Here is a 27,163-nt window from a genome sequence, read left to right as displayed (position 1 = left end):
AATTCAGGCTCTCCCTTTCAATGGAATGGGGTTTTTTTGGTAGTCCGCCAGGTAAATCTGGGGGTGTTTTAATGGAATTTGCCTCCGGTTGTGTTGGCAAATTTTCCTGAATGTTTTCCTTGAAATTAGGGAAACCGAGGAGCTGGAATCTACTTCCATCTCGCAGGGGACCCCTTGTATGCGGGCTTTAATTTTTACTTTTGGATTAAGTTGATGGCCCTCTTGCGAACTCTTGTCCCTGTCTACCACCTGTACTAGGAACCTGGGGGGCTTTTTCCTAGAGGCTGGTGGGGGTCTCATACCTGGGGAGGTTGCCTCAAGCTCGTGGAGGTTCTTGCAGTTCCGGCTTCGGTATACGGTTCTGATGTGCCCAGTTTTACCGCAGTTATGGCATTTGGCATTGCGGAACCGATAGGAGGTTCTGGGGTGGCTTCTCCCACAGCTGGCACAGGTGGCTCGCAGTTCTTTAGGGTTGTTCTTCGGGTAGTTGTCGTTCTTGGTTCTTGCCCCTTCCCCACAATTGTTTCAGTGTGTTTGAAGTCTTTCGAATCGCCGTTGAGTGGCGTCCACGTCGGTCAGATCCTCTAATTCCCCGACGTAACTGTGGGCTATTTCATCCTGATGCACTGATCCGTGTTGACCGTTCCCCGCTTGTGCGAGGTCTCCTTGGTGGCTGTCCTCGTACGCCAGAATTTCCCTAGTGACTTCGGCTAAGTTTAGGGAGGGCTTCACGATGATTTTCTTTTTGAGGCATTCGTCCTTAAGCCTGATAACCAATTGGTCCCTGATCCGGTCTTCCAGATCCGGAAATTGGCACCTTCGGGCGGCATGCTGGACTCCTGCGATGAAGTCGGTCGCGGATTCGTCTGGCAGCTGGAGCCGACGTGCGAATTGGACCCTCCAGTATATCTCCGAGCGCGTTGGCATAAAATGCTTGCTGAGTTTTTCTGTCAGCTCCGCGTAGGCCACTTCCGCGACCAGCTCCGGACTGAAGAGTCCGACAGCCACGTCGTATATGGCCGGGCCACTCAGGTACAGGAGGGCTGCCGCCTTGGACCGGTCCTCTGTGATCTTGCTGACCAGCAGGAACCCTTCGACTTGGCCCAGATGCGATTCCCAACGTTCTGGGTGCCGGATATCAAATTCTCGGATATGTCCGAGGTTGGCCATGCTGTCTCGGTTCTTATTACTGCTTCGCCTTGATGTGGGAAGTTATAACTTCCTAGTCAGTGACTTCAACCGTGACTTGCTCTGAGCCGCCGGAAAGTTCCCCTTCCTTGGCTAGTGACTTCAGCTCGGCGAAGCGAATCCCACCTTCATCGCCAGTGAAGTGGCTTGGGTGTAAGGATCACGCGGAGACAGCAGGCTTAAGTTGAATGTTTACTATGGTACCCAAGTGTCAGCTTCGCCGGCTTCTGCTCTTTTTATAGCCAGCTGGTAGTTGGCTGGGCCAATCAGCCCTTTGTTTTCCTCCCGCCGGAAAGCTGGTCCAATCGGCTGCATCTGGTTTTGACACCTTAGGAATCCTCGTGGCGGCTGCGCTTGCGCGGTAGGTGGCTGGGCTGACAGCTGGGAGCTGTCAGCTGCTGCGCCTGCGCAATCGCCAACAGCAGCTTTGACAGCTGTCAAACTGCCGCGTGTATTCCTGTCAGCCGTTATTTATCTCATACAACTGTTGTTAATGTGAACTAGTAACAATAATACATTTAACATTAACATTAACATTTAACACAATCTGTTTTCCTTGTTACCTTCTGGGAGGAAGCTCCGTGGTATCCGAAGCAGAACATCCAGAATTCAGTCACAGCTTTGTTCCATACAATATTAACCTTGTGAACTCTGAAGCTTCTTCCTTCCATTATGTATTCAAGATGGACAGTGAATAATATTTATATTACTTATATGTAAGGGTGTAGGTCTATACATATGTTGTATATAGTATGTTTTAAATGTGTGTTATGTAAGCGTACACTAAGCAACTAAATTTCATTTTTAATGTGTGCCATTGTGCCCATAGGAAAAAATGACAAGAAAGGTTATCTATGTATCTATTTTTGAAGAAGAAAAACCACAAGCTGAGTTGTATAGCAATGGATCAAGGAAGGAACAGATCTTTGTGCAAGAACATCCACTACATTCAGAGCTGGTGGGTTTTCTTCTTTGTTAATAGTCTGGTTCTCTGATGAACATAAGCACAAATGTCCAACCTTGGAAGCAAAAGGGTGGTTTGTCCAGTTAAGATTGCCATTAAGGTGGAGAAGGGAGAGGGGATGTCCTCATGACTGTTTGTGTGGCGTATTTGAACTTGCTTTTGGAATAACTCATCTGGGGAAAGTGCCTGATAGGGGTCCTGAGGAGGAAAGAAAAAGGAAGGAAGGAGCAATTCAGTTCTTTTTTTGTTGTTGAGTTACCTTTATAAATAGATTGATTCTTCCTTCTGGGTGAGGGCTAGAGGAGGAGTTGGTGGTAGATGAATGAAAGGCTCCTCTACCAGATGAAGAGCAGCAGGGCAGAGCGTCTTTGAAATTTGTTTATATGAAGGTGTTGTACTCTCTCTGTGTGTGTGTGTGTGTGTGTATGTGTGTGTGTGTGTGTGTTTGTGTTGCAGTATGAAGGAGGTGGTAGATGGGTACACTGATGACACTGAAAGTGTTAATAAATGTGTTTACCTGGATACAGAGTAAGCCCCCTTCAATCTATCTGTAGCAGGCAATGTCTTTGGTGAGACAGGAGGGAAGCCTTCTTCGGTTTTTCATCAATCTTGGAAAGAAATGTTCTGACTTTCAGCAAGAGAGACAACAGGTTTAATCTATTACGATGACTGACTGGACTAATTCTTAGTGAGAATAAAATATTCAAGCAGAAAATGAAGAAAGAGTAAAGGGGCTAATGGATTTTAATTCTGCTTTCTTGCTACTACAACTTCCTGCATGTTGATAGGAACTAGGAACCACCACACTGGGACAAGCAGCCTCTGGATTATCTCTTCCTTCCAATTTGAACATGGTGTTTTAAGATACAAAACGAAAACAATTTATTTGACTTCACAAATGAGAGATTTCCTTGACTTATTCTCAGTGAACTTTACTTTACATAGATAGGGGTGATGCTGGTGGTTCTTCCTCTTCAAAGAAGGCAATTTCCAAAAAGAAATGTGTCTGAGAGATATCTTTAAAACAATAAAATTTGGAATGTCTTTGTTTTTCAAATTGACTGTTAAATCCCATGATTATATTGGATGTGTTGTTCATTTTTACCGAAGATGAGTTACACTGGTGTTCCTTCATCTTTTGATTTCCAAATTGTTTTCTCAGCCCATCCTTGAACCAGATAACCAGGGCAGCACAAACAATTGTGAGAAAAATGCACACAGTATTGCAGTTATAGCTGACATTTTCATATTAGCTTTACCCTGTACCGTAACTGGAGGTGGCCCACTGTCTATGCTACCCCCATAGCCCTTATTGCTACAGTCTGGAGGGGCCCATCCAACATCACAATGACAGTGTTTCAAAGTGTTACAAACTCCCCGATTGTGGCACATTGTGACATTACAGTCATATTTCAGAATGGAAACATTGACACAACTACCCTCAATACACATCATGTTATTGCCACAAGGAACACCATCTCTCACTGCTCCAATATCATCCACCTTCACCCCAGGGTGGTAGTCAGTGCCCCAGCATTGATTCATTCCAGTGGAAGTATGAATTATTGTACTGTGATCCTCCAGAGAAGGCATTTGTATATTTTTACACTGGATACGGCCACACAGGCTATCCCCAGGATTACATTTCTTGTAAATTCCATGTTTGAGCCCACAGTTGCCAAAGCGATCACCCTTATTATTCACTTCTCGGAAACATACTTCAGAAGCGACTGTTGCTCCACTACCGAATATCATTTTGCACTGCATATCGTGAGTTGTGCAGTTCCCGTGATAGCAATACACACCATCATGACACACGGCACCGTCTTGCACATGCACATCTTCTGGACAGTGCTCTGAAGTCCCATTGCAATATTCAGGAAGATCACAACTACTAATCTTCTCTCTGCAAACAGTTCCTTGTGGACAATATTGGCAGTTACCACAGCACATACCGAAGGCACAAACAGCAGCGGGGCGGAACATACAATTAGCTTGACAGCAGGGATCTGAATAGCATTGTGTTTCCGACCCACAGTCACACTGCTCTCCATTTTCCACTATTTTGTTACCACAGAATTCAAATTTAAAAGTTGTGTTAGTGTCTGGTGGGACAAATAAACAGTCAGTGTTTCTACGGTGGAAATAATCCTTATAACTGCAGTTACTAAATTTATCAGTCTCTGATGCATATGGTGCCATAATGCAATTAAGCTTTCCACAGTGACAAAATTGACCATCATGTCTCATTCCAAGAACGTGTCCCAGTTCATGGGCAAATATTTCAGAAATCAAGAACAAACTGCGCATTTTATAGGTTTCGATGGCACTTGCCCAATGACTGCTACATATAGTTCCAACGTATGCAACGCCTACGGTTTTCCCAAAATACTTATATGCAAATAAGTAACCAACATCATTTTTTACAATTTTAAGCAGATGGTTTCTTCTCCACTTATTAAACAATGACAGTGTTCTACTTGATTCAGAGGTAATGTTTATGGGGTTGTTTTGTGACCAGATCACTAATCCTGCTATTGACAAATGAACAGAAAGGGAGTCATAGAATGTATTTGCAGTGTGGACAATATCTAGAACTTGCATAATAATTAAATATTCATTTCTGTGAAAATGCAAATATAGTTCATGATCAATCACAATTGCCACTTTAACATATCTCGTATGTGGCCACCAGGATTTTCCCCAAACATCTTTGTTTCCAAGATTCTCTGTTTCAGGAATTATGTCCTCTTGATGGCTCTGCTCTTCCTGCCCTACTCCACAAGGCATCCGTACAGCCCCTTCCTCTACTTCTAACCGAAACACCACATGTTGAAAGGTAGAAGATTGCTGGACTGGTTCAATTTCATAGGTCTTATTTTCGATTTGCAAGAGACCTCTCAGTCCTCCTGAACATGTACTGAGGGTGACTCGAGAAGAGGACTTTCTCTGTATAAATCCATGGTAGAAACAATCGTCCTTGATAAAAGGGTAATCCACCTGGAGATCTCCTGCTGTATCATAGGTGAAGACAGGAAAGACCTTAGGGATGAAGTTCCTTCTTTGCCTGAGGAATACCACATGGGGATTCCCTTCAATGGGCAGGAGGTAGCTGACATCTTGGGGTTCCTCTTGCCCATACTTGGGAGACAGCTTCCTTGGGATGATCACGTCGTAAGAGGCATATCGGAAGCCCTGAGGAGGTGCCTGTCTAGAAGCTGCATGTTGGATGATCTTAAGCAATATCACAATTAAAAATGACAGACAGGTCCTCATTTTCGTTGCACAAGGATAGTACCTCACCTTATTCTAGAAAAGGAATCTCAGCAAGGGCAGGCACAGGGGAAAGAGAGAGACAGAAAAGTTAAAATATTTGAAAATGAGGATTCTATACTGTACATAGCAACAGAAAACGCAATAGATTTTGGAATGTAGGCGGAGTTTAAAGAATCAAATACAGACCATGAGTTATCTCGGTAATGAAGAGGGAGACGATGGCTTCAACTCAAACATTTATTTGATTCAGCCTGGACGGGGCAAAACTGTACAACAAGCCTTTATATAGGCAACTGTCAAACGGGTTAACAAATCAGGGACGGGCGTTTTCCCACTGAGGGGGCCATGCCCAATAATCAGCTGGCAGCTTTTGACATTCCCCCAGTGATAGCGCATGCGCTGCTGAGCTGGGGAACCCTGTCAGCTGGTTGATGCTTCAGCTGGGAACTCGGGTAAACCTAGCCGGCGTTTTGACAGCTAGCGGCTGTCAGTTGGCTGGTGAATCTGCGCCTGTGCGACTTTGACAGCTCGCGGCTTCTGCCGCTTTGAGAGTTTGCGGCTGCTGCCGTTTTGACAGCTCGCGGCTGTTACTGCGCATGCGCGGCTTTTGACAGCTGTCAGTGTCAAACAGAGGGGTGCGCATGTGTGTTGGGGCTGGCGGCCTTTTGACAGCTGTCATTCCTGTGAGGGATACACTACACCCCTTTCCCCCCCTTGAAGAAAACAGTGGAACTGGAACAGTTTTAACTATGGCCGAATGTATGTCGGCGTGCCTCCAGCCCACTCGAAGTCCGCCCAGTAGGCAGGGGGTCATCTGGATCTTGTGGAGCGACAGAGTGGTGGCTCTTCGTCTGCCGCGGGATTCTCCTCGGGGGGCAGGGTTTGTGGATCGGGGGTGTTTGGGGGTTAACAGGGTGATCGGTGCCGGGTCGGTCGGTATCTTCTGGCGTTGGCCCTGGAGCGGTGTTGAGGGGTGCCTTGGGGTGCAGTTGGTCTGTGTGCCTCCGAAGGGTGAGCCCTTCGCCAATGTTTATAGTGTAAGAAAGGGGGCCAGTTTGTTCAAGTTTAACCCCCTGAGTCCATTTATCCCTTCCCCCATAGTTGCGGGCCCAGACATTTTGTCCCTGTGTGAAGGTCCTTGACGGCGGGGTGATGGTTTTTTTGGCTGCAGGTCTGTCAGGGTGGAGCCTGTTGAGTCGAGTCACCAGCCGGCGACACCAGCGGAGTTCGGCGGGGGATTTACCGGTGGTAGATACAGGTGTGGTGTCTTGGGCGAGGAGGAATCGGGCGAGTCGGAGGTGCCAGTCCCCGGTGGCGAGTCTGCGGAGGGAGTCTTTGGTGGTCTTCACCATGACCTCTGCAAGGCCATTGGTCGACGGGTGAAAGGGGGCTGATGTGGCATGTCTAATACAATTGCTCGACATGAAGATCTGAAATTCACGGGAGGTAAATTGAGGCCCTTTGTCAGTGATTCTTACGTCGGGAAGACCGTGCGTTGCGCAAACCCCCCTTAGAGCCTGGATGGTGGCACTTTTGGTGGTGCTAGAAACCGGGAGAACCTCCAACCACTTAGAGAAACTATCTACAATGATAAGAAAGATTTGTCCCTGGAAGGGGCCAGCGAAGTCGACGTGGATGCGGGATCAGGGGTTTTTTGTAGTTTCCCATTTGTGAATAGGGGAATGGGGGGGCGCTGGCCTGGTTTGCTGGCACAGGTAGCAGCCAGCTACATGTGCCTCGATGTCTTTGTCAATTGAAGGCCACCAAACGTAGCTGCGTGCCAAGGCTTTCATTTTTATGATGCCCGGGTGACCGTTGTGCAATGTTTGGAGGACCTTGGGTCTGTGACATGGGGGAACTATCACCCTGCAACCCCATAGAATGCAGCCTAAATGGGTGGTGAGCTCGTGGCATTTTACAAAATACGGCTGGATGGTGGGGCTGGGGCAGGTAGATTGCCAGCCTGACGATACCCAGGCTAGGATTCTGCTGAGCATCGGGTCTCTGCTGGTGGCGGACGCGATGTCCTTGGCTGTCACTGGGCATTCTGAGAGCTCCTGAATGGCTAGTATGCAACCTGCTGGGGCTGGGGCTGGGTCTATTTGAGGCAGGGGCAGCCTGCTGAGGCCGTCTGCATTGGACATCTCTTTTCCAGGTTTATAGATTAACTGGTAAGAATATGCGGAGAGGAAGGTAGTCCATCGCAGCATGCGAGGGGACAATATTTGGGGGGTTTGACGGTCCCATGTGAACAACCCAAGGAGAGGCTTGTGGTCCGTGTAAATGGTGAAGGGTCTGCCATAGAGATAATCATGGAACTTTTTAATTCCAGCTACTATGGCCAGTGCCTCTTTATCTATTTGGGCATAGTTGCGTTCAGCCCTCGAGAGGGTCCTAGAGTAATACGCTACTGGGGCTTGAGTGCCGTCGCCAAATGTATGGCTTAGGACCGCTCCGATTCCGTAAGGGGATGCATCGCAAGCGATGCATAGGGGCTTGGATTCATTGTAGTGCGAAATGGTGGTATTGCTAGACAGTAATTGTTTAAGTTTTATAAAACTGTTGTTGTGAGTGGCGGTCCACTGCCAGGGCGCTCCTTTGTCCAGCAATCTATGGAGGGGCTCTGCTATTGTCGCTTTGCCGGGTAGGAAAGCGTGATAAAAATTCAGGAGCCCCAGGAATGCCTAGAGCTCTGTTTTATTCTTGGGTGCTGGGGCGGCCCTGATGGCTTAGATTTTCGAATTGGTAGGGTGAATGCCTTTGCAGTCTATCCTGTACCCTAAGAATTCAGTGGAGGGGACCCCGATAGAACATTTTTCCCGTTTTAGTTTTAATCCGGCTGCCCGGAACCTACTCAGAACTTCATGCAGCCTGGCTGCCAGCATACATTCGGAGTCGCCCGCGATGAGCACGTCATCGAAGTATGGGCATACTCCGGGAATCCCTTTTAAGGTCCGTTCCATGACTTCCTGGAAAATCCCAGGTGCCACAGATATGCCGAATTGGAGGCGGTTCACTCTGAACGCCCCGCGATGAGTGACTATAGTTTGGGCGTCTGCAGTCTCTCTGGTGACAGGGAGTTGCAGGAATGCATGTGCTAGGTCTAATTTGGCGAAAACGGAGCCGGAACCAATTTCTGACAGGACATCCCTGACAGCGGGGACGGGGTACGCGTGGGGGTTCAATGCACGGTTGAGGGTGGCTTTATATTCCGTGCAGATCCTCACGTCCCCGTTTGGTTTGACAGGCGTCACTATGGGAGTCTCCCATGTTCCGCTGTCGGTGGGCTCTAAGACTCCTAGGGCGACTAAACAATCTAACTCCTTATCTATTTTTTGCTTCAGCGCAAAGGGGAATCTTCTAGCTTTAATTCTGATTCGCCCAACCTCAGGTTTGAGTTTAAGGTCGATGGGCGGGCCGTTGTATCTGCCTAATGTTCCGTCGAAAACATCTGCAAAGATTTTCCAAATGTCTTCTAACGACTGAGGTTGGATGCAGTTTGTCCCTTCTAGGTGAATGCCTAATGCTTCAAACCAGTCCAACCCGATAAGGCTGGTCCAGGGGTTTGTTCGGTTATCTGGGCTAAAAGGTTCCCTTTGAATTTTTGAATTCAATCTTTAGGCTGGCCTGTCCCTTTAATTCTATAGGGGCGCCCTGGAAATCTGCTAGCAGGACCTTGGAAGGTTGCAAGGGAATGCGGCGTTTGCTTTTAAGCGCTATTTTTTGGAGTGTGTCCCTTGATAGGATGGAGACGGAAGACCCTGAGTCGACCTCCATCTCGCAAGGGACTCCCTGAATTTTGACCCAGGCCTTGACCTTGGCACGAATGAGGTGTGTGGCAGTGGGTTTGGCTTGGGAAAGTACGGACCCTACAGACCCTTGGGGATGGTGGGGGGACTTGGTCCTACCTGCGGGGATCTCATCAAGCTCGTGGAGGGTCTCCCGGTTTTGACTGCGGCATGCTGAACGGATGTGGCCGGTCTTCCCACAACCGTGGCATTTCGCATTCCTGAAGCGACAGGTGGCTCTCGCATGGGCCCCGCCACAACTTGCACATCTGGCTCTGTTGCCTGCCAGAGGTTTCTTCGTGCTGGGGCCCGCTGGTCTGTTCTGTCCGCGGTTTCCTTCTCGACTGGCGGCCATCCGGTTGAATCGGGAGAGGATTGCGTCTACTCCGGAGCCGGGCTCCGGAGGTCCTTGGTCAGCTTCCCGGGCTTGATGGACCGAGGCACCGGGGTTGTCGCTGAACGCCGGGGGATCTTCATGGTGGCTGTCCTCATATGCCATTATCTCTAACGTGAGCTCTGCGAGGTCCATTGTGGGTCTTCCACAAGTTTCCTCTGGAGGCGTTCATTCTGGAGGCCGGCGATGACTTGATCCTGGATGCGGTCCTCCAGGTCCGAGAAATGGCATTTCCGAGCGGCGTGCCGGACCCCAGCGATGAAGGCAGTGGAAGGTTCCCCCGGTTGCTGGCGACGGCGGGCGAAATGGAGTCGCCAATACAGCTCTGATCGCCTGGGCATGAAATGTTTGCTGAGGCGATCTGTTAGCTCAGCGTACGGCACTGTAGCGACTGGGTCCAGGCTGCAGAGTCCCACGGCGATGTCATATACTGCCGGTCCACTGAGGCATAGGAGCGCGGCGGCCTTGTGGCGGTCCTCGGTGATTTTATTCACAACGAGGTACCCCTCGACTTGGCCCCAATGCGACTCCCAGCCTTCAGGGTGGCAGACGTCGAATTCTCTAACATGCCCGAGATTAGCCATGTTGGGTCAGCGGTACCGTGGCACTAAGAAGGTTAACCTGCCCTCAGCCAGTGACTTAGCTCATGACTTCAGCGATATCGAGCGGCTGGGACGGCTTCCCTTCTTGGCCGTGACTTCAGCTCAGTTGTACCGCGATCCCATCCTCGTCGCCAGGTGAGTTATCTCGGTAATGAAGAGGGAGACGATGGCTTCAACTCAAACATTTATTTGATTCAGCCCGGATGGGGCAAAACTGTACAACAAGCCTTTATATAGGCAACTGTCAAACGAGTTAACAAATCAGGGACAGGCATTTTCCTGCTGAGGGGGCCATGCCCAATAATCAGCTGGCAGCTTTTGACATTCCCCCAGTGATAGCGCATGCACCGCTGAGCTGGGGAACCCTGTCAGCTGGTTGATGCTTCAGCTGGGAACTCGGGTAAACCTAGCTGGCGTTTTGACAGCTAGCGGCTGTCAGTTGGCTGGTGAATCTGCACCTGCGCGACTTTGACAGCTTGCGGCTGCTGCCGCTTTGACAGCTTGCGGCTGCTGCCGTTTTGACAGCTCGCGGCTGTTACTGCGCATGCATGGCTTTTGACAGCTGTCAGTGTCAAACAGGGGTGCGCATGCGTGTTGGGGCTGGCGGCCTTTTGACAGCTGTCAGTGCGGCCACGTGGAGCGGCCTTTGACAGCTGTCATTCCTGTGAGGGATACACTACAGACCATAAAAGCAAAGCGATATTTATGAAATGTTATTATGATGACTCCTTATTTATATAGTGCAAGTTCCCAGGATAACTCCAAACAGCTTGATTAGTGTTCTTATCCTATTGTTGTCTAGTTTATCTACAGGAATGAACTGTGTATTTTTTTTCCGTTATGTGAATTTAATTGCCTAATCGGTTGATTTCACAATAGGAAGGAATGATGGTAGGAACGACTGACAGTAACTAAGAGAAGATTTGGGAATGGAAGTCGTACGGTGACTACAGAAAATAATTCCTATACTTAAAATACTATTGTTTTTCAGATATTTTTTCCCAAAGCTTATATCTGATGAAATTTACAAGCATTGTGGGCTGAAAATGTAAACTTGTATTCTTTGCACAAGAACCCCTCTTGAAAAGCTGATAGGACTGAATTCTTTTTCATTTTTGAAAGGGTAGAGCAAGATACAAGGAAGAGCAAGAAAAATAGCAGAAGATCTTTTACATATATGTCATGTATAAAATAATATGTTTTTAATCTACATGAAACAACAAGAAGAATTATTGTCTTGTTCAAAAAGACTGCATTGCCTATTACAGATTCAGTATATCACATATTGAGTGGGGTCAAAAACCTACTAAAATTAGATTCCAAAAATGAATGTTTGGGCCTCTTTGCTTCCTTTTTAACTTGTCTATGTGTCTGCTGATGGCTGACTTGTCTGAAAACCAAGTTTGCAAGAATTTCCTTGCACTTTGGGTTATAACTTGGTCGAGGATGCTGACCATTTCCCCATTCAAATTATGGTCGAGTCTATCCATGTGTTTATAGGATTAAGGAGTTTTATTGTGTCATCTCATTGCTAGTTGGTGTTCATGGATGTGGTCTGCTAGTCTTCTGCTGTCTCTCCTTCATAGTGGCTGTTACAGTCATTCTACATAGTAATTCCACACAGTATCAGTTTATGTTTGGCAGCCATAGGATATAACATTAAAACAGAAAGAAATCATCTTCTGTGTCACTTACTTCCATTTCATTTACATAGTGTGACATGTTTTGGATGTGACACCATTTCTCCACAATTTAAAAATGCATCAGTAGAGCACAAGGCAGCTGGCAATTAAACCTAGTAATATGGGGATCTTTGTCACCAAAGAGTCAAGACATGGCTTTTTCATGATGATAATGCGGGTGCTTACCGCAAGGAGGTTGAGGGTTTGGTGAACTAGTATAAGGAAAATGCAGTGTATGCCTCTCAGCATACACAATGAACAGCGCAGCAGGAGGCTGATGGTGCAGATCAGCAGGGGGGTTGGACAGCTCCGGGTGATAACCGCTCACGCGGGATAAACCTAATGGGTTAAGCTGTTGACAGCCCCAGGCATGGTCAGCCTGGCGGGAAGCCAGGATTTAAACCCATTGGTCACCTGCACTGGCGGGAAGCCCAGGTTTGAACTGATTGGATGCCATCCACCTGGGCAGGTACAAATAGACGCCAGGTTTCCCCTGTTTCCCCAGTTCGTTCTGTTCTGAATAAACTCATCGTTACCCAGCTCTGTGTCCGCCTCTCTGTGAAGCACGCGACATTACACTGGCGATGAAGGTGGGATAATGCTCCGGAAAACGCTAGCCGCGGACGAACTCCCATTGGCAGCTCTGGAACCGACGCAGGACGACCCCGACCGAGGTAATGGCACAACTGGGACAATACCCCATCTTCAACAGCAACCGTCCTGAGGAGTGGGAGGCGTTCGTAGGTCAGCTCGAGTGCTACCTACGGGCGAATGGGGTCAAGGATGACCGACAGAGAGCGGCGGCGCTACTCTGCAGCTGTGGCACGGAGACGTACCAGCTGGCGGTCGGTCTTTGCGCGCCCTACGACATTCACGCCGTCGGGTACAGCGAACTGATAACCAAGCTAACGGAGCATTTTAAGCCCGAAACATCAGAGATAGCTTGGCGGTACCGTTTCGAGAAACGGGACCAGCGTCCAGGCGAGACCGCGAAGCAGTACATGGCTGCCCTGCGACAAGCGGCGAGACTCTGCAATTTCGACAACCTCAAAGTCCGTCTGCGAGATCGGATCGTCTGCGGGCTAAGGGACCGGAAGCTGCGGCAGAAGATGTTTCCCAAGCAGAAGCTGACCCTACGGGACGTCCAGGAGGAGTTCATAGCCTGGGACGTAGCGGAGGAGTCTGACGCAAGGGAGAACGGGGCCATCCATCAGCTGTCCGGCCACGGCGACGCAGAAGGGGGAGACTTCGAGGTAGACGCCATCCACCGCCAGCAGCAACCGACCACCTACTCCCGGGACCGCGTGAAGGAGCAATGCCCAGCGGCAGCTGAGCAGCGGTATCAGGAGTGCGGATGCGGAACGAGTGGCCCCTGGTCTACCCAGTTTTCCGGCTGCAGCGCCCATCGCTCCCGGACTACCCAGAAGTGCGGCAGCGGCCCCAGGTCTACCCAGCCCGGATCTCTCGGACACCCCCGGTCTACCCCGTGTATCGGCTGTGGGTCAGGAACCGCCAACTGGTCTACCCGATGCGCCAGCTGCGGAGGACAGCACCCCCGGTCTACCTGCCGTTTCAAATCAGCCAGGTGCAGAGCGTGCGGGAAGACCGGCCACATCGCGGCAGTTTGTCGGAGCCGGCCGCGGGACAGTCTACACGAGGTGGAGGCGGACTTCCAGCTGGCCACAGGTACAGGGGAGCAGTCGCCGAGGCTTACGGTTAGCCACACGGTGGGTCGGTCGGCTGTTTGCAAAACCGGGGGACACCCACCCCTCACCCCAAAAATCAAACTGAGGGTCAAAATTCAAGGGGTCCCCTGCGTAATGGAACTTGACTCTGGGTCAGCCGTATCCATTATCTCCGCGCAGACATTCAGCGAGATCTGCAAGCGGAGTGGCCAGCGGGTTCCCCTGAGGCCATCCAAACTGACCCTCTCAGACTTCCAGAACTCTCCGATTAAAGTCAGGGGGGAGGCGTCGGTGACGGTCCACTACAAGGGGTTTAAGGGGAAGTTGAGCGTGCCTGGTCGTCGAAGGGCAACGGACCAGCCTTGTGGGGCTAGGGTGGTTCAGGGCGTTGGGCATTGGGATCACCGGGATCCACCAAACACAGAGCCACCCCTCTCTGGAGGGCATCTGCAGGGAGTTCGCGGATGTCTTCGACGAACGGTTGGGGAGGTACACCGGGACCCCGATTTCCTTTAAGTTAAATCCTCTAGTTCCGCCAGTCAGGATGAAGGCGAGGAGAGTTCCCTTTGCGCTCAAGCATAAAATTGAGCAGGAACTGGATAAATTAGTGGAACAGGGGGTGCTGACGCCGGTAGATGGGGTGGATTGGGAGACCCCCATAGTTACCCCGTTAAAGGCAAATGGGGACATTAGAATCTGCGCAGATTACAAAGGGACAATCAACCGGGCGTTAAGTGCGCATTCCTACCCGGTTCCCGCCGTAAGCAGCATCCTGGCATCCCTGCAAGGCGGGGCGGTATTTGCAAAATTAGATCTTGCCCAGGCTTATCAGCAGCTGCCGGTAGACCCCGAGGCAGCAAGGGCCCAGACGATCATCACCCACAAAGGGGCGTTCCGAGTAAACCGACTGCAATTCGGAGTGAGCGTAGCTCCGGGGATTTTGCAGGAAGTCATGGAAAAAACACTCAAGGGGATCCCCGGGGTTTGCCCATATTTCGACAACGTCCTCATAGCGGCCAGCTCGGAGGACGTCCTGGCATCATGGCTAAGAGCGGTACTCGGTCGTTTTAGGGATGTGGGTCTAAGACTAAAAAGGGACAAGTGTAAAATTGGGGTCACGGAGACGGAGTTTCTGGGATTCAGGATAGACGCTCAGGGCATCCACCCGTCAGCCTCCAAGGTGAGGGCTATCAAGGAAGCCCCAATTCCAAAAAACAAAGAGGAACTGCAAGCGTTCCTTGGTCTCTTAAATTTTTATCATACATTCCTACCGCACAAGGCAACCATCGCGGAGCCCTTGCACAGGCTCCTGGACAAACAAACACCCTGGGACTGGACTGCCACACACACAAGCGCGTTCAGGACCCTTAAGAACATGCTAGCCGGGGATGCAATGGTCACTCACTTCAGGGAGGACCAGCCCATCTGCCTATCGTGTGATGCATCCCCTTATGGGATAGGGGCGGTCCTCATCCACCTAAGGGAGGATGGTGTTGTGATTCAGGGTCAGCCTGTGGGTTCGGCAGTTGGGTCGGACGACTCAGAGGAGGAGGGGGGTGTTGAAGACCTTGCTGAGGGGGTTGAAGATCTTGCTGATGATAGCCCTCAGCCAGGCCCCTCCCACTTGGTCACCACAGAGACCCAGCTGTGTGAGCCTGACAGTGTGGATGAAGATGACCCACAGCTGGCCCTGTTCAAGGACGCCCGATGCAGGAGGCAGTCAATTAGGAGTAAACAGAGGAAGGCAATGGGGCTTCTCGGAAGGAGGCAGAGAGAAGCCACGCCCTGAGCTCTATATAAGGGGAATGTCTGGGAGGGCTGGTTTGCTGAAGGCAACCGCTCGGATGGTTCATGTTTCTTAAAGCTCCTGTTTCTTGGTTCGTGTCTTGTTTGTTCTTGTAGCTAAAAATTTGGCAGGCGTAATTCCAGCCTCTTGCCGGTTGTAAAGAGGTTGTCCCTGCCTTTTCTGCAGGGCCGGTAGCAGGCTGGTACAGAACAGTTTGCCTTCAGCCTCCCACCCCTTACTAATATTATGGAGCAGCTACGTGCTGAGAATGTCCAGCTCACCCAGCAACTCACTTTGCTGGCAGCTCAGGTGGCTCAACTGCAAGCTCAGGTTCATGCTGCACCCCCACCATCACCCCCACCCAGGAGAAAATGCCAAGTTGCAATGCCGGATAAATTTACTGGCAATCCAGAACTGTTTCCTGCTTTCCTGGGACAATGCCAGCTCTTTATCAGTGTGAGAGCAGCTGATTTCCCCACTGACCGGGATAAGGTGGGGTTTGTGTTAAGCCTTCTTTCGGGTGATGCAGCTCGTTGAGGCACGCCTCTGCTGGCTCAACCTAGCCCATTGTTGGACAACTTTGTGGGGTTTTGTGATCATATGCGTCTGATGTATGAGGACCCTATTAAGACACAGACTGCTACTCGACGCCTGAAAGCTCTGAGGCAGGGTCAACGCCCCCTACAGGGCTATATCAGCGATTTCCGGCTGCTTAGCCAGGATTCCGCCTGGAATGAGGCTGCGCTTGTGGATGCCTTCCAGGATGGATTGTCGGAGGAGATGTTGGATGAGCTGGCCCGTGTGGATATTCCCTCAGACCTGAATGGGCTGATCCATCTCTGCCTGCGGATCGATGCTCGGTTGCAGCAGCGAAGGAGTCGCCGTGCCACCCCACTGACCCCTGCAGCCCCTGTTGTGCGTGAGCCCCCAGTTCAAAGGGAGGAGCCAATGGAGCTGGGTGCCGCCAGGTCTCGTCTATCGGTGACTGAAATGAACAGAGGACGATCGGGGGGGTTGTGTTTTTACTGTGGGGACCCTGGGCATTTGGCTGCTTTTTGCCCAAAGAAGCGACAGCGGGCATCAGTGACCGAGTCTGCCCCGAGAAAGTCCCCTACTTTTCTGTTGGGAAACGCCCCGAGCCCGATCTAGACGGTGTGATAGATAGGGCATCCCACAACACTGAGCGACGTCTTTCCAATGCTGCCTGTGGACCTCCACGGCATCTGATTTTGGAGGCACGTCTGATCCTTCCTGGGATTACAGTCCATGCCTTAATTGACTCTGGGGCCACCACAAATTTTATGGACTCAGCATTTGTGGCCAAATGGGCTGTTCCCCAGTGCCCGGTGGATCCGCCCATGATAGTGGAGACTATCGATGGTCGAGTGCTCCTGTCTGGGCCAATTACGGCCGCCAAGCAACCATTATGTATGGCCATCAGTTCCCAAGTGGAGGCCATCCAGTTCTATATCACCTCAGATCTGCACTTCCCCGTGGTCTTGGGACTGGCGTGGCTCCGGGCGCATGACCCACAGATCTACGTATTGGTCACAGAACTTGGTCACCTTCCCAAGCTTGCAGTGCGTGGACCACTCCCGTCATATCTGTGCCGGCCAGGTGGAGGGTTCCCCAGGGGTTTCCTTGCCTCCCGAACTGTCCAACTTTGCTGATGTGTTCAGCGAGACAGAGTCGGATCAATTATCCCCGCACAGGCCCTATGACTGCCCCATTGATTTAGTCCCTGATGCGCCTCTCCCAGTGGGGCGTTTGTACTCCATGTCGGACCCCGAGTTGGCTGCATTGCGGGACTTTCTGGAGAAGAATTTGGCTCACGGTTTCATCCGGCCCTCGTCCTCGCCAGTGTCTGCACCCGTGCTCTTCGTCAAAAAGAAGTCGGGCAAATTGCGGCTTTGCTGTGATTATAGGAAACTCAACACCATCACGGTGCACATTCGTTACCCGCTGCCCCTCATCCCCGAACTCTTGGACCGACTCCGGGAGGCTAAGATCTTCACGAAACTGGACCTGCATGGAGCTTACAACCTCGTCATGGTTCGGCAGGGTGATGAGTGGAAGACGGCGTTTGGTACTCGCTATGGACATTTTGAGTACACGGTGATGCCGTTTGGCCTGACCAATGCCCCCGCTGTGTTTCAGCATTTCATGAATGACATTTTCCGGGATTTGTTGGATCAGTTTGTCGTGATCTACTTGGACGACATCCTGATCTACTCCCCGTCGCGTGTGGTGCACCATCAGCATCTCCATCAGGTCCTGCAGCGACTCCGAGAACATCGGCTGTTTGCCAAGTTGGAGAAGTGCCAGTTCTACCGGGTGACCATCGATTTCCTGGGTCACCGCATTTCTCCTGAGGGCATCGCCATGGAGCCGAGTAAGGTTGAGTCTTTGCAGAGTTGGCAACCCCCGCGTCGCGTGAAGGATGTTCAGCGACTTCTTGGGTTCGCCAACTATTACCGAACTTTCATCCCTGGGTTTGCTGCCTTGACAGCCCCCCTCACCCGGCTCCTGCAGAAGAAGACTCGGTTCCAGCGGAACGCTCCAGAACAACGGGCTTTCCAGACTTTGAAGGAAGCCTTCATGAAGGAGCCCATCTTGAAGCATCCTGACCCGCAACGGCCGTTTGTTGTGGAGGCGGATGCCTCCGACATTGCCATTGTGGCGGTGTTACTCCAGGCAACCACGCCCAGCGGTACCCTCTTCCCTTGCGCGTACCATTCATGAAAACTGAACCCTTCGGAGCGCAATTATACAATCTGGGAGAAGGAGCGGCTGGCCATCAAAGCAGTGTTCGAGGCCTGGAGGCATCATCTGGAGGGAGCGCGGCATCAAATCGAGGTCCGGACGGACCATAAGAATTTGGAAAGCCTGCAGACCGCTAGTAATTTGAACCAACGCCAGATCCGGTGGTCTCTTTTCTTTGCGAGGTTTGACTTCCGGGTTCGGTACATACCTAGCGGGCACAATCAAAGAGCGGATGCTCTGTCCAGGAAGCCCGAATATTCCCGAGTGGAAGTCAAGCTTCTGCCCAGGACAGTGATCCCCGTCGAGTCTTTTGCTGCGGTGCGGGAGCCGGTTGATATACGGGCTCGGATCCGGGAGGCACAGCAGCAGGAGGTGTGGGTGGCTCAGCGGAAGGAGGAGGTGGGGCCAGATTCTCCTTGGATGGTCACGAATGGACTCTTGTATTATCGTGACCGGCTCTACGTTCCGGGAGGGCCACTCAGGGGACTCATCCTCAGCCAGTGTCACGATAACCCGGCGGCGGGGCATTTTGGCCTGTTCAAGACCCTGAACCTGGTCTCCCATACCTTCTGGTGGCCCCGAGTCTGACACGACGTCCAGTCCTATGTCACCTCCTGCATCCCATGCAGGCAGGCCAAGTCAGCAACAGGGGCCCCGCCTGGATTACTGCAGCCTTTGCCAACACCCAAAAGACCCTGGGGGCTGTGTCCATGGACTTTCTGACGGATTTACCCCCATCCTCTGGTTTTACGACAGTGTATGTGGTGGTGGACATGCTGACCAAGATGGCGCACTTCATCCCCTGTCGCAGCTTACCGTCAGCCCGCGCTACTAGTCGTATGTTCATTCAGCAGGTGTTTCGGCTGCACGGCCTCCCTGATAGAGTCGTCTCTGAAAGGGGGGCCCAGTTTACAGCCCGCTTCTGGCAGGAGTTGATGCATGCGTTGGATATCAAGATTTGCCTCTCATCCGCGCATCATCCTCAAACTGACAGGGGAACCGAGAAGGTTATTGGTATCCTGGAACAATATCTGTGCTGCTACGTCAATCTGCAGCAAAACAATTGGGTGGACTATCTGGCCATAGCTGAGTTTGCATTTAACAATTCGCAGCACACCTCCACACAGATGACACCGTTCTTGGCCAATGTGGGATATCACCCCCGGTTTTTCCCCCTTTCTCCCGTGGACTGACCGGAGCCGGCAGCGAACGACTTCATGGCAGAGTTACAGGCGATCCATCGATTGGTGCGACGTCAGTTAGAGAAGGCCAAGGCCGATTACAAAAGGTTTGCTGATCGGTCAAGACGGGATACGCCTCCACTATTGGTGGGAGATCGGGTCTGGTTGTCCACCAGGAACCTACCGTCAACACGGCCGGTGAGAAAGTTAGATCACCGATATTTAGGACCGTTCCCAGTCGAGGCTGTCATCAATCCGGTCGCCTATCGCTTAACTCTGCCACGTTCCCTGCGCGTGCACCCAGTCTTTCATCGGTCTCTGTTGGTCCCCGAGCAACCGGCCTGTCCACTCCGCTGAGCGGAACCTCCCCCATCAGGACCTCGTGATGGAGGCAGCACCCCCGAGTACGAGGTCGCCAGCATCAGGGATTCCCGTTGGCTGAAAGGTCGTTTCCAGTACCTGATTGAATGGAAAGGTTACGGACCAGAGGACTTCACCTGGGAAGACGCGACCGCCGTTCATGCCCCTGCGTTGGTGACCGCTTTTCATGAACAATTTCCATCCCGACCGCATCCGGATCGGCAGACCCGGGGGAAGGGCCCTGCGGTGCGGGATAGTGTTGTGATTCAGGGTCAGCCTGTGGGTTCGGCAGTTGGGTCGGACGACTCAGAGGAGGTGGGGGGTGTTGAAGACCTTGCTGAGGGGGTTGAAGATCTTGCTGATGATAGCCCTCAGTCAGGCCCCTCCCACTTGGTCACCACAGAGACCCAGCTGTGTGAGCCTGACAGTGTGGATGAAGATGACCCACAGCTGGCCCTGTTCAAGGACGCCTGACGCAGGAGGCAGTCAATTAGGAGTAAACAGAGGAAGGCAATGGGGCTTCTCGGAAGGAGGCAGAGAGAAGCCACGCCCTGAACTCTATATAAGGGGAATGTCTGGGAGGGCTGGTTTGCTGAAGGCAACCGCTCGGATGGTTCATGTTTCTTAAAACTCCTGTTCCTTGATTCGTGTCTTGTTTGTTTTTGTAGCTATAAATTTGGCAGGCGTAATTCCAGCCTCTTGCCGGTTGTAAAGGGGTTGTCCCTGCCTTTTCTGCAGGGCCGGTAGCAGGCTGGTACAGAACAGATGGCACGCAGGCTCCCATAGCATACTATTCCTGGACCCTGTCAGCGGCGGAGAGAAACTACGCGCAGATAGATAAGGAGGCGCTGGCAGTGGTCGCGGGGGTAAAAAAGTTCCACGACTACCTGTATGGGAGGGAGTTCCTCATTTACATGGATCACAAGCCCCTGCTGGGACTATTCACCACGGAGAAGCAAATGCCACAGATCCTTTCACCAAGGATGCTCCGTTGGTCCATTTTTCTGTCAGCATACTCCTGTAAGCTGATCCATAGACCAGGGAAGGAAATGGGACACGCTGACGGACTCAGCAGACTCCCCCTAAGGGAGGCTGGGCCAAACCCCACTCCTGCTAATCAGATACTAGCAATACAGGAGCTGGCTGAGTGCCCATTAGACGCTAGCGACATAGCAGCTGAAACCCCCAGGGACAAGATTCTTAGCAGAATTCAGTCCTGGGTTAGCAGCGGGTGGCAAGACAAGTCACCTGGACTGGAGTTCACAGCATTTTTTACGAGGAGGCACGAGCTTTCAATGCATAAAGGCTGCCTGCTGTGAGGGAGTAGGGTCATCATCCCCACAAACCATAGGGAGAAAGTCCTTCAATCGCTTCACGAGGGTCACCCGGGAGTGGTAAGGATGAAGGCTCTGGCTAGGAGTTACCTGTGGTGGCCTGGGTTGGATAAAGAGATAGAGGGCTTGGTAGCAGGATGTTACACATGCCAAAGGTCTCGCCCAGAGCAGACACACGCTCCAGTCCACAAGTGGGAACAAACTCACACCCCCTGGTCCAGGGTCCATATAGATTATGCGGGGCCATTCCAGGGACACACCTTCTTAGTCATCGTGGACAGTCACTCCAAGTGGTTAGAGGTGGTACCTGTGTCCAACATGACATCAGCCGGCATAATACAGGCATTAAGGGGAGTGTTTGCCACGCATGGGCTACCAGATGTAGTGGTATCTGATAACGGAGCGCAATTTACCTCCTCGGATTTCCAGGTGTTCCTGAGGACCTTGGGGATTAGGCATGCCACATCAGCGCCCTTTCACCCTGCCAGTAACGGGTTGGCAGAGAGGTTCGTGCAGACTACCAAGGATGCACTCAAATGAATAGTACAAGGGGACTGGAAACAGAGACTGGCCACATTCCTCCTCCATCAACACGCAACACCCTGCACAGCCACAGGAAAGAGCCCAGCGGAGCTCAGGTGGGGCAGACGCCTCATAACTACATTAGACAGACTCCACCCAGACAGGGTATCAGCAGACACAGAACCCCCAACCCTTAAAACCATTTTCAACACAGGGGAACAGATCTGGGCCAGAAATTACAGCACAGGCCATCCATGGGTGCCAGGTGAGGTGGTAGAGCAGACAGGCCCCCTCTCCTACAGAGTAAGGGTGGAGGGGGGACTCCTGTGGAGGAGACACTTAGATCAACTAAGGAAGAAGGCCCCTGAGAGGTCGGGTGGAAAATCAATGGAAGCAGCAAGGGAGGAGACGGAGAAAACACAAACACACACACAGCCACAGTCACCCAGAAGAACAGCAGGAAGGGTTTTGGGGCATCCATCTGCCTGGCAAGGAGCTGACAGGGAAAGTAGGCAAGAGCATGAGGACAGCAGGTCACAAGGAGCCAACACAGAAACACATGCACACACACAAAACAGACCAACACAGTCAGACCAAGGAACAGGAAGCAGAACCGAAACCACTACAGAGCCGAGCCTGAGAAGATCAAACAGGACACACAGAGCCCCCAGCTACCTCAGTGATTATGTTCGCTCTTAAGCCTGGGGGGAGGAGGAATCTGGAGGGTTAAATGTAAATTTGTAAATAAGCTGTATATAGTTAAGAAGGAACGACGAAGGATCCTCCTCACCATGGGGGAAGGGGTGCAGTGTATGCCTCTCAGCATACACAATGAACAGCGCAGCAGGAGGCTGATGGTGCAGATCAGCAGGGGGGTTGGACAGCTCCGGGCAATAACCGCTCACGCAGGATAAGCCTAATGGGTTAAGCTGTTGACAGCCCCAGGCATGGTCAGCCTGGCGGGAAGCCAGGATTTAAACCCATTGGTCACCTGCACTGGCGGGAAGCCCAGGTTTGAACTGATTGGATGCCATCCACCTGGGCAGGTACAAATAGACGCCAGGTTTCCCCTGTTTCCCCAGTTCGTTCTGTTCTGAATAAACTCATCGTTACCCAGCTCTGTGTCTGCCTCTCTGTGAAGCACGCGACGTTACAGAAAACAGCCTAGTTTTAAATACTGGAAAAAAACCAAAGAGATCATTGTCGATTTCAGAAAAGGCAGGCACAGCCATACTTCTCTGTGCATTAATGATTTACCTGTGGAGATGGTTACCAACATCAAATTTCTCTGTGTGCAGTTAACAAGTAGACTGGCTTGGTTCTCTCAACAGTGTGACACTGGTGAAGAGGGCACAGCAGTGCCTGCATTTTCTGCGTTGCATGAGAAAATCACATCTTCCTTCCCCTGTGCTTTCCACTTTCTACAGAGGAATGATCAAGAGCATCCTGTCATACAACATCACAGTCTGGTTTGAAGCATCACTGCTTCAGACAGGAAGGCAGTGCAGAGTGGTGAGGATGGCTGAAAAGATCACTGGCAGTTCCCTCCCTTCCATCCAGGACATAGCACATAAGCATTGCTTGAGCAGGGTCCGCAAGACTGTCTGGGACATTACACATCCTCTTCACAACCTGTTTTCCTTGTTACCTTCTGGGAGGAAGCTCCGTGGTATCCGAAGCAGAACATCCAGAATTGAGTCACAGCTTTGTTCCATACAATATTAACCTTGTGAACTCTAAAGCCTCCTCCTTCCATTATTTATTTATTTATTTATTTTATTTTATTTGTATACTGCCCTTCTCCCGAAGGACTCAGGGTGGTGAACAGGGCAATAAATACCAAAAATACAAAATACAAAAATTAAAAACAGATTAAACCATAGTGCCCAAATACAATAAATAAATTACTTAAAAACAATAATTAAAACCCCAAACCCATCAGACCAGGCCGGCTTGTTCAAACAAATAGGTTTTTAGATCACGTCGGAAGGAGCGAAGGTCGGGAGCCATCCAGAGCTCAACCGGTAAATGGTTCCAAAGGTCAGGCGCACCCACAGAGAACGCCCCTCGCCCTGGGGGCCATCAGTCGGCATTCTCTGACCGGTGGCACCCTGAGGAGGCCCTCTCTGTGGGAGCGCACTGGGCAGAGGGAAGTTGACACCGGCCACAGGTGCTCCCTAAGGTACTCCGGACCCATGCCATGTAGGTCTTTATAGGTCATTACCAGCACCTTGAATCTCACCCAGAAGGCAACTGGAAGCCAATGCAGCTCACGGAGCAGAGGTGTAACATGGGAGTATTGGGAGACCCCCAACACAACTCGTGCGGCTGCATTCTGCACCAGTTGGAGCCTCCGAGTAGTCCTCAAGGGCAGCCCCATGTAGAGAGCGTTGCAGTAGTCTAACCAAGAGGTCACAAGCGCATGAGTGACTGTACGCAAGGCATCCTGGTCTAGATAGGGCTGCAACTGGTGCACCAGGCGAACCTGGGCGAAGGCCCCCCTAGTCACAGTTAGTATATGATCTTCTAAAGAAAACTGTGAATCTAGGAGGACTCCCAAGTTGCGAGCCCTATCTACGGGGGGTAATAACTCACCCCCATAGTAAGAGATGGAATGATCTGAGTTTCCCGAGATGCCGGCACGCACAGCCACTCAGTCTTGTCAGGGTTGAGCCGAAGCCTGTTCCTCCCCATCCAGACCCGGACCGCCTCCAGGCAATGGGACATCACATCGAGGGCATCACTGGGGTGGTTTGGGGTCGAAATGAAAAGCTCCAAAACCATGAATGATCTCACCCAGAGGCTTCATATAGATGTTGAACAGGAGAGGCGAGAGGACCGACCCTTGAGGAACTCCGCAAACGAGAGGCCTCGAGGTCGACGTCTGTCCCCCTGCCAACACTGACTGCGAGCGTCCCAGGAGGTAGGAGGAGAACCACTGAAGGACCGTGCCTCCCACTCCCAATCCCCTGAGACGCCGCAGCAAGATACCATGGTCGATGGTATCAAAAGCCACTGAGAGGTCGAATAGGACTAGGACAGAGGAACAACCCCTGTCCCAAGCCCTCCAGAGATCATTCACCAGAGCGACCAATGCCGTCTCTGTGCTGTGCCCGGGCCTGAAACCCGATTGGTACGAGTCCAGAAAGTCAGCTTCCTCCAGGACCAAAGGGAGCTGATGCGCCACCACGCTCTCAACAACCTTCGCAAGAAAGCGAAGGTTGGAGACTGGACGGAAGTTGTTTAATACAGCTGGGTCCAAGGCAGGCTTCTTGAGGAGAGGTCTCACCACTGCCTCCTTTAAGGTGGCGGGGAAACTCCCCTCACTCAAGGAAGCAGTTATCACCGCCTGGAGCCAGCCTCGTGTCCCCTCCCGAGCCGCATAAACCAGCCAGGAAGGGCATGGGTCCAATAAACACGTGGTGGAGCTCAGCTTCCCCATGATCCTGTCCACTTCCTCCGGAGTCACAGGATCGAACTCCTCCCAGATAACATCGTCAGACACTGCCCAGTCGGAGTCCAAACCAGTCCGAATCCGAGCGATTTTGTCCGACAGATGTTGGCTAAACTCCTCAGCCCAACCCTGCAAGGGCTTCTCCCTCACCTCCTGATTAAGGAGGGAGCGGGTCACCCCAAACAGGGCGGCCAGGCGGTTATCTGCGGACGCGATGAGGGTAGCAAAGTAATTAGACCTTGCCATCCTCATCGCCGCGAGATAAGACCTTGTAAAGGACCTTAGTCGTGATCGGTCAGATTCAGACCGGCTGGATCTCCAACAGCTCTCTAGGCCCCGTCTCCGACACTTCATCTCCCGGAGCTCCGCGGAGAACCATGGAGCCCACTAGGATCTGCACCGGGTCAGGGGCCGCAAGGGTACAACTCGGTCGAGTGCCTCCGTGGCTGCCTTTTCCCAGGCTTCCACTAAGGCATCTGCCGAGCTGTGAGCAAAGGAGGCAGGTGGGGACCCCAGCACTGCCTGGAACCTCTCAGGGTCCATTAAGCACCTGGGGCGGAACCATCTCGTTGGTTCAACAGCCCCACAATGGGGAGAGGCAAAACGGAAGACCAGCCGCAGGAGATGATGATTGGTCCATGACAGGGGCATAACAATTGGAGAACCCCCACCAAGATCATCTAACCACCGTCCAGATAGAAAAACCAAATCGAGCGTGTGGCCCCCCACGAGTCAGGCCCTGAATTACTTGCATCAGGTCCATGGCCATCATGGAAGCCATGAATTCCCGAGCTAACTCAGATGATCCTCCCAGGGATGGTAGATTAAAATCACCCAAAACCATAAATTTGGGGAACTCAATCACCAGCCCTGAGAGGATATCAAGAAGCTCAGGCAGGGCTGCTGCTGCGCGACTTAGCGAAAGGTACACCAGCAGCAAGCCCAACAGAGCCCTAGGGCCACATCTCAAGAGGAGGGATTCACACCCGGCTATTTGGACAACGGTGGCCTCCTGTGGACAAAGGGTCTCCCTCATAACTACCGCCACTCCCCCGCCCCTACCCTGAGCCCGAGGCCGGTGTAGCACCCGGAAACCTGGTGGGCAAAGATCAACCAGAGGGACACCACCCTCTGGGCCCAACCAGGTCTCTGTAATGCAAGCCAGGTCCGCATGCTCACCCCCAACCAGATCCCGGATGAGAGGAGCCTTATTGACTACGGACCTGGCATTCAAATACACCAGCCGGAGCTCAAGTGGCTGCTCATCCTCGCTCCCGGGGCCTCGGGACAAAACCAGAGGGTCGGAGCGCCTCACCGCTTGGAGATAGCAGAGACGCACTCCCAGATGTCGATACGGCCCTCTGTTCATACACCTGCTGCCATTCCCTAACATCGTGGGAATAGGTAATCCCACAACCCGCTCCAGAGCCCCGGAGGCAACCAACCCTAGCTCCCCCCCCGCGTGATCAATCCCGGACCTGGCCTGAACAACAGTTGGTGGACTCCCCCCAGTTTCCATCCAACCATGAAATCCCTCCCCCCTCCCTATCCCCACAAAAAATTTAGCTAAAAAATTAACCAGGGGCCTCTTATTAAATTTGTACTGGAGGCCCCTGCCCTGCCCATTATGTATTCAAGATGGACAGTGAGTAATATTTATATTACTTATATGTAAGGGTGTAGGTCTATACATATGTTGTATATAGTATGTTTTAAATGTGTGTTATGTAAGCGTACACTAAGCAACTAAACTTCATTTTTAATGTGTGCCATTGTGCCCATAGGAAAAAATGACAAGAAAGGTTATCTATGTATCTATTTTTAAAGAAGAAAAACCACAAGCTGAGTTATATAGCAATGGATCAAGGAAGGAACAGATCTTTGTGCAAGAACATCCACTACATTCAGAGCTGGTGGGTTTTCTTCTTTGTTAATAGTCTGGATCTCTGATGAACATAAGCACAAATGTCCAACCTTGGAAGCAAAAGGGTGGTTTGTCCAGTTAAGATTGCCATTAAGGTGGAGAAGGGAGAGGGGATGTCCTCATGACTGTTTGTGTGGCGTATTTGAACTTGCTTTTGGAATAACTCATCTGGGGAAAGTGCCTGATAGGGGTCCTGAGGAGGAAAGAAAAAGGAAGGAAGGAGCAATTCAGTTCTTTTTTTGTTGTTGAGTTACCTTTAT

The 27,163-nt window shown here is 51.5% G+C and overlaps 1 pseudogene across 1 annotated transcript; it reads right to left on the bottom strand.

Moving 5' to 3' along the window:
- Window positions 1-1,517: 1,517 nt before the first annotated feature.
- Window positions 1,518-5,428, bottom strand: LOC308667500 (disintegrin and metalloproteinase domain-containing protein 20-like; annotated as a pseudogene). Its single transcript has 2 exons — window positions 3,258-5,428; window positions 1,518-1,592 (listed from the first exon to the last, which is right to left on the bottom strand). The product of its transcript is annotated as a disintegrin and metalloproteinase domain-containing protein 20-like (transcript).
- Between the last annotated feature and the right edge of the window lie 21,735 nt (window positions 5,429-27,163).

Source organism: Vipera berus (genome assembly GCF_964194415.1).
Source record: "Vipera berus genome assembly, chromosome: 1".
Classification (NCBI taxonomy): Eukaryota; Metazoa; Chordata; class Lepidosauria; order Squamata; family Viperidae; genus Vipera; species Vipera berus.
Note: the sequence above shows the minus strand (reverse complement) of the source record. Positions and strands in the feature narration are given on the sequence as shown.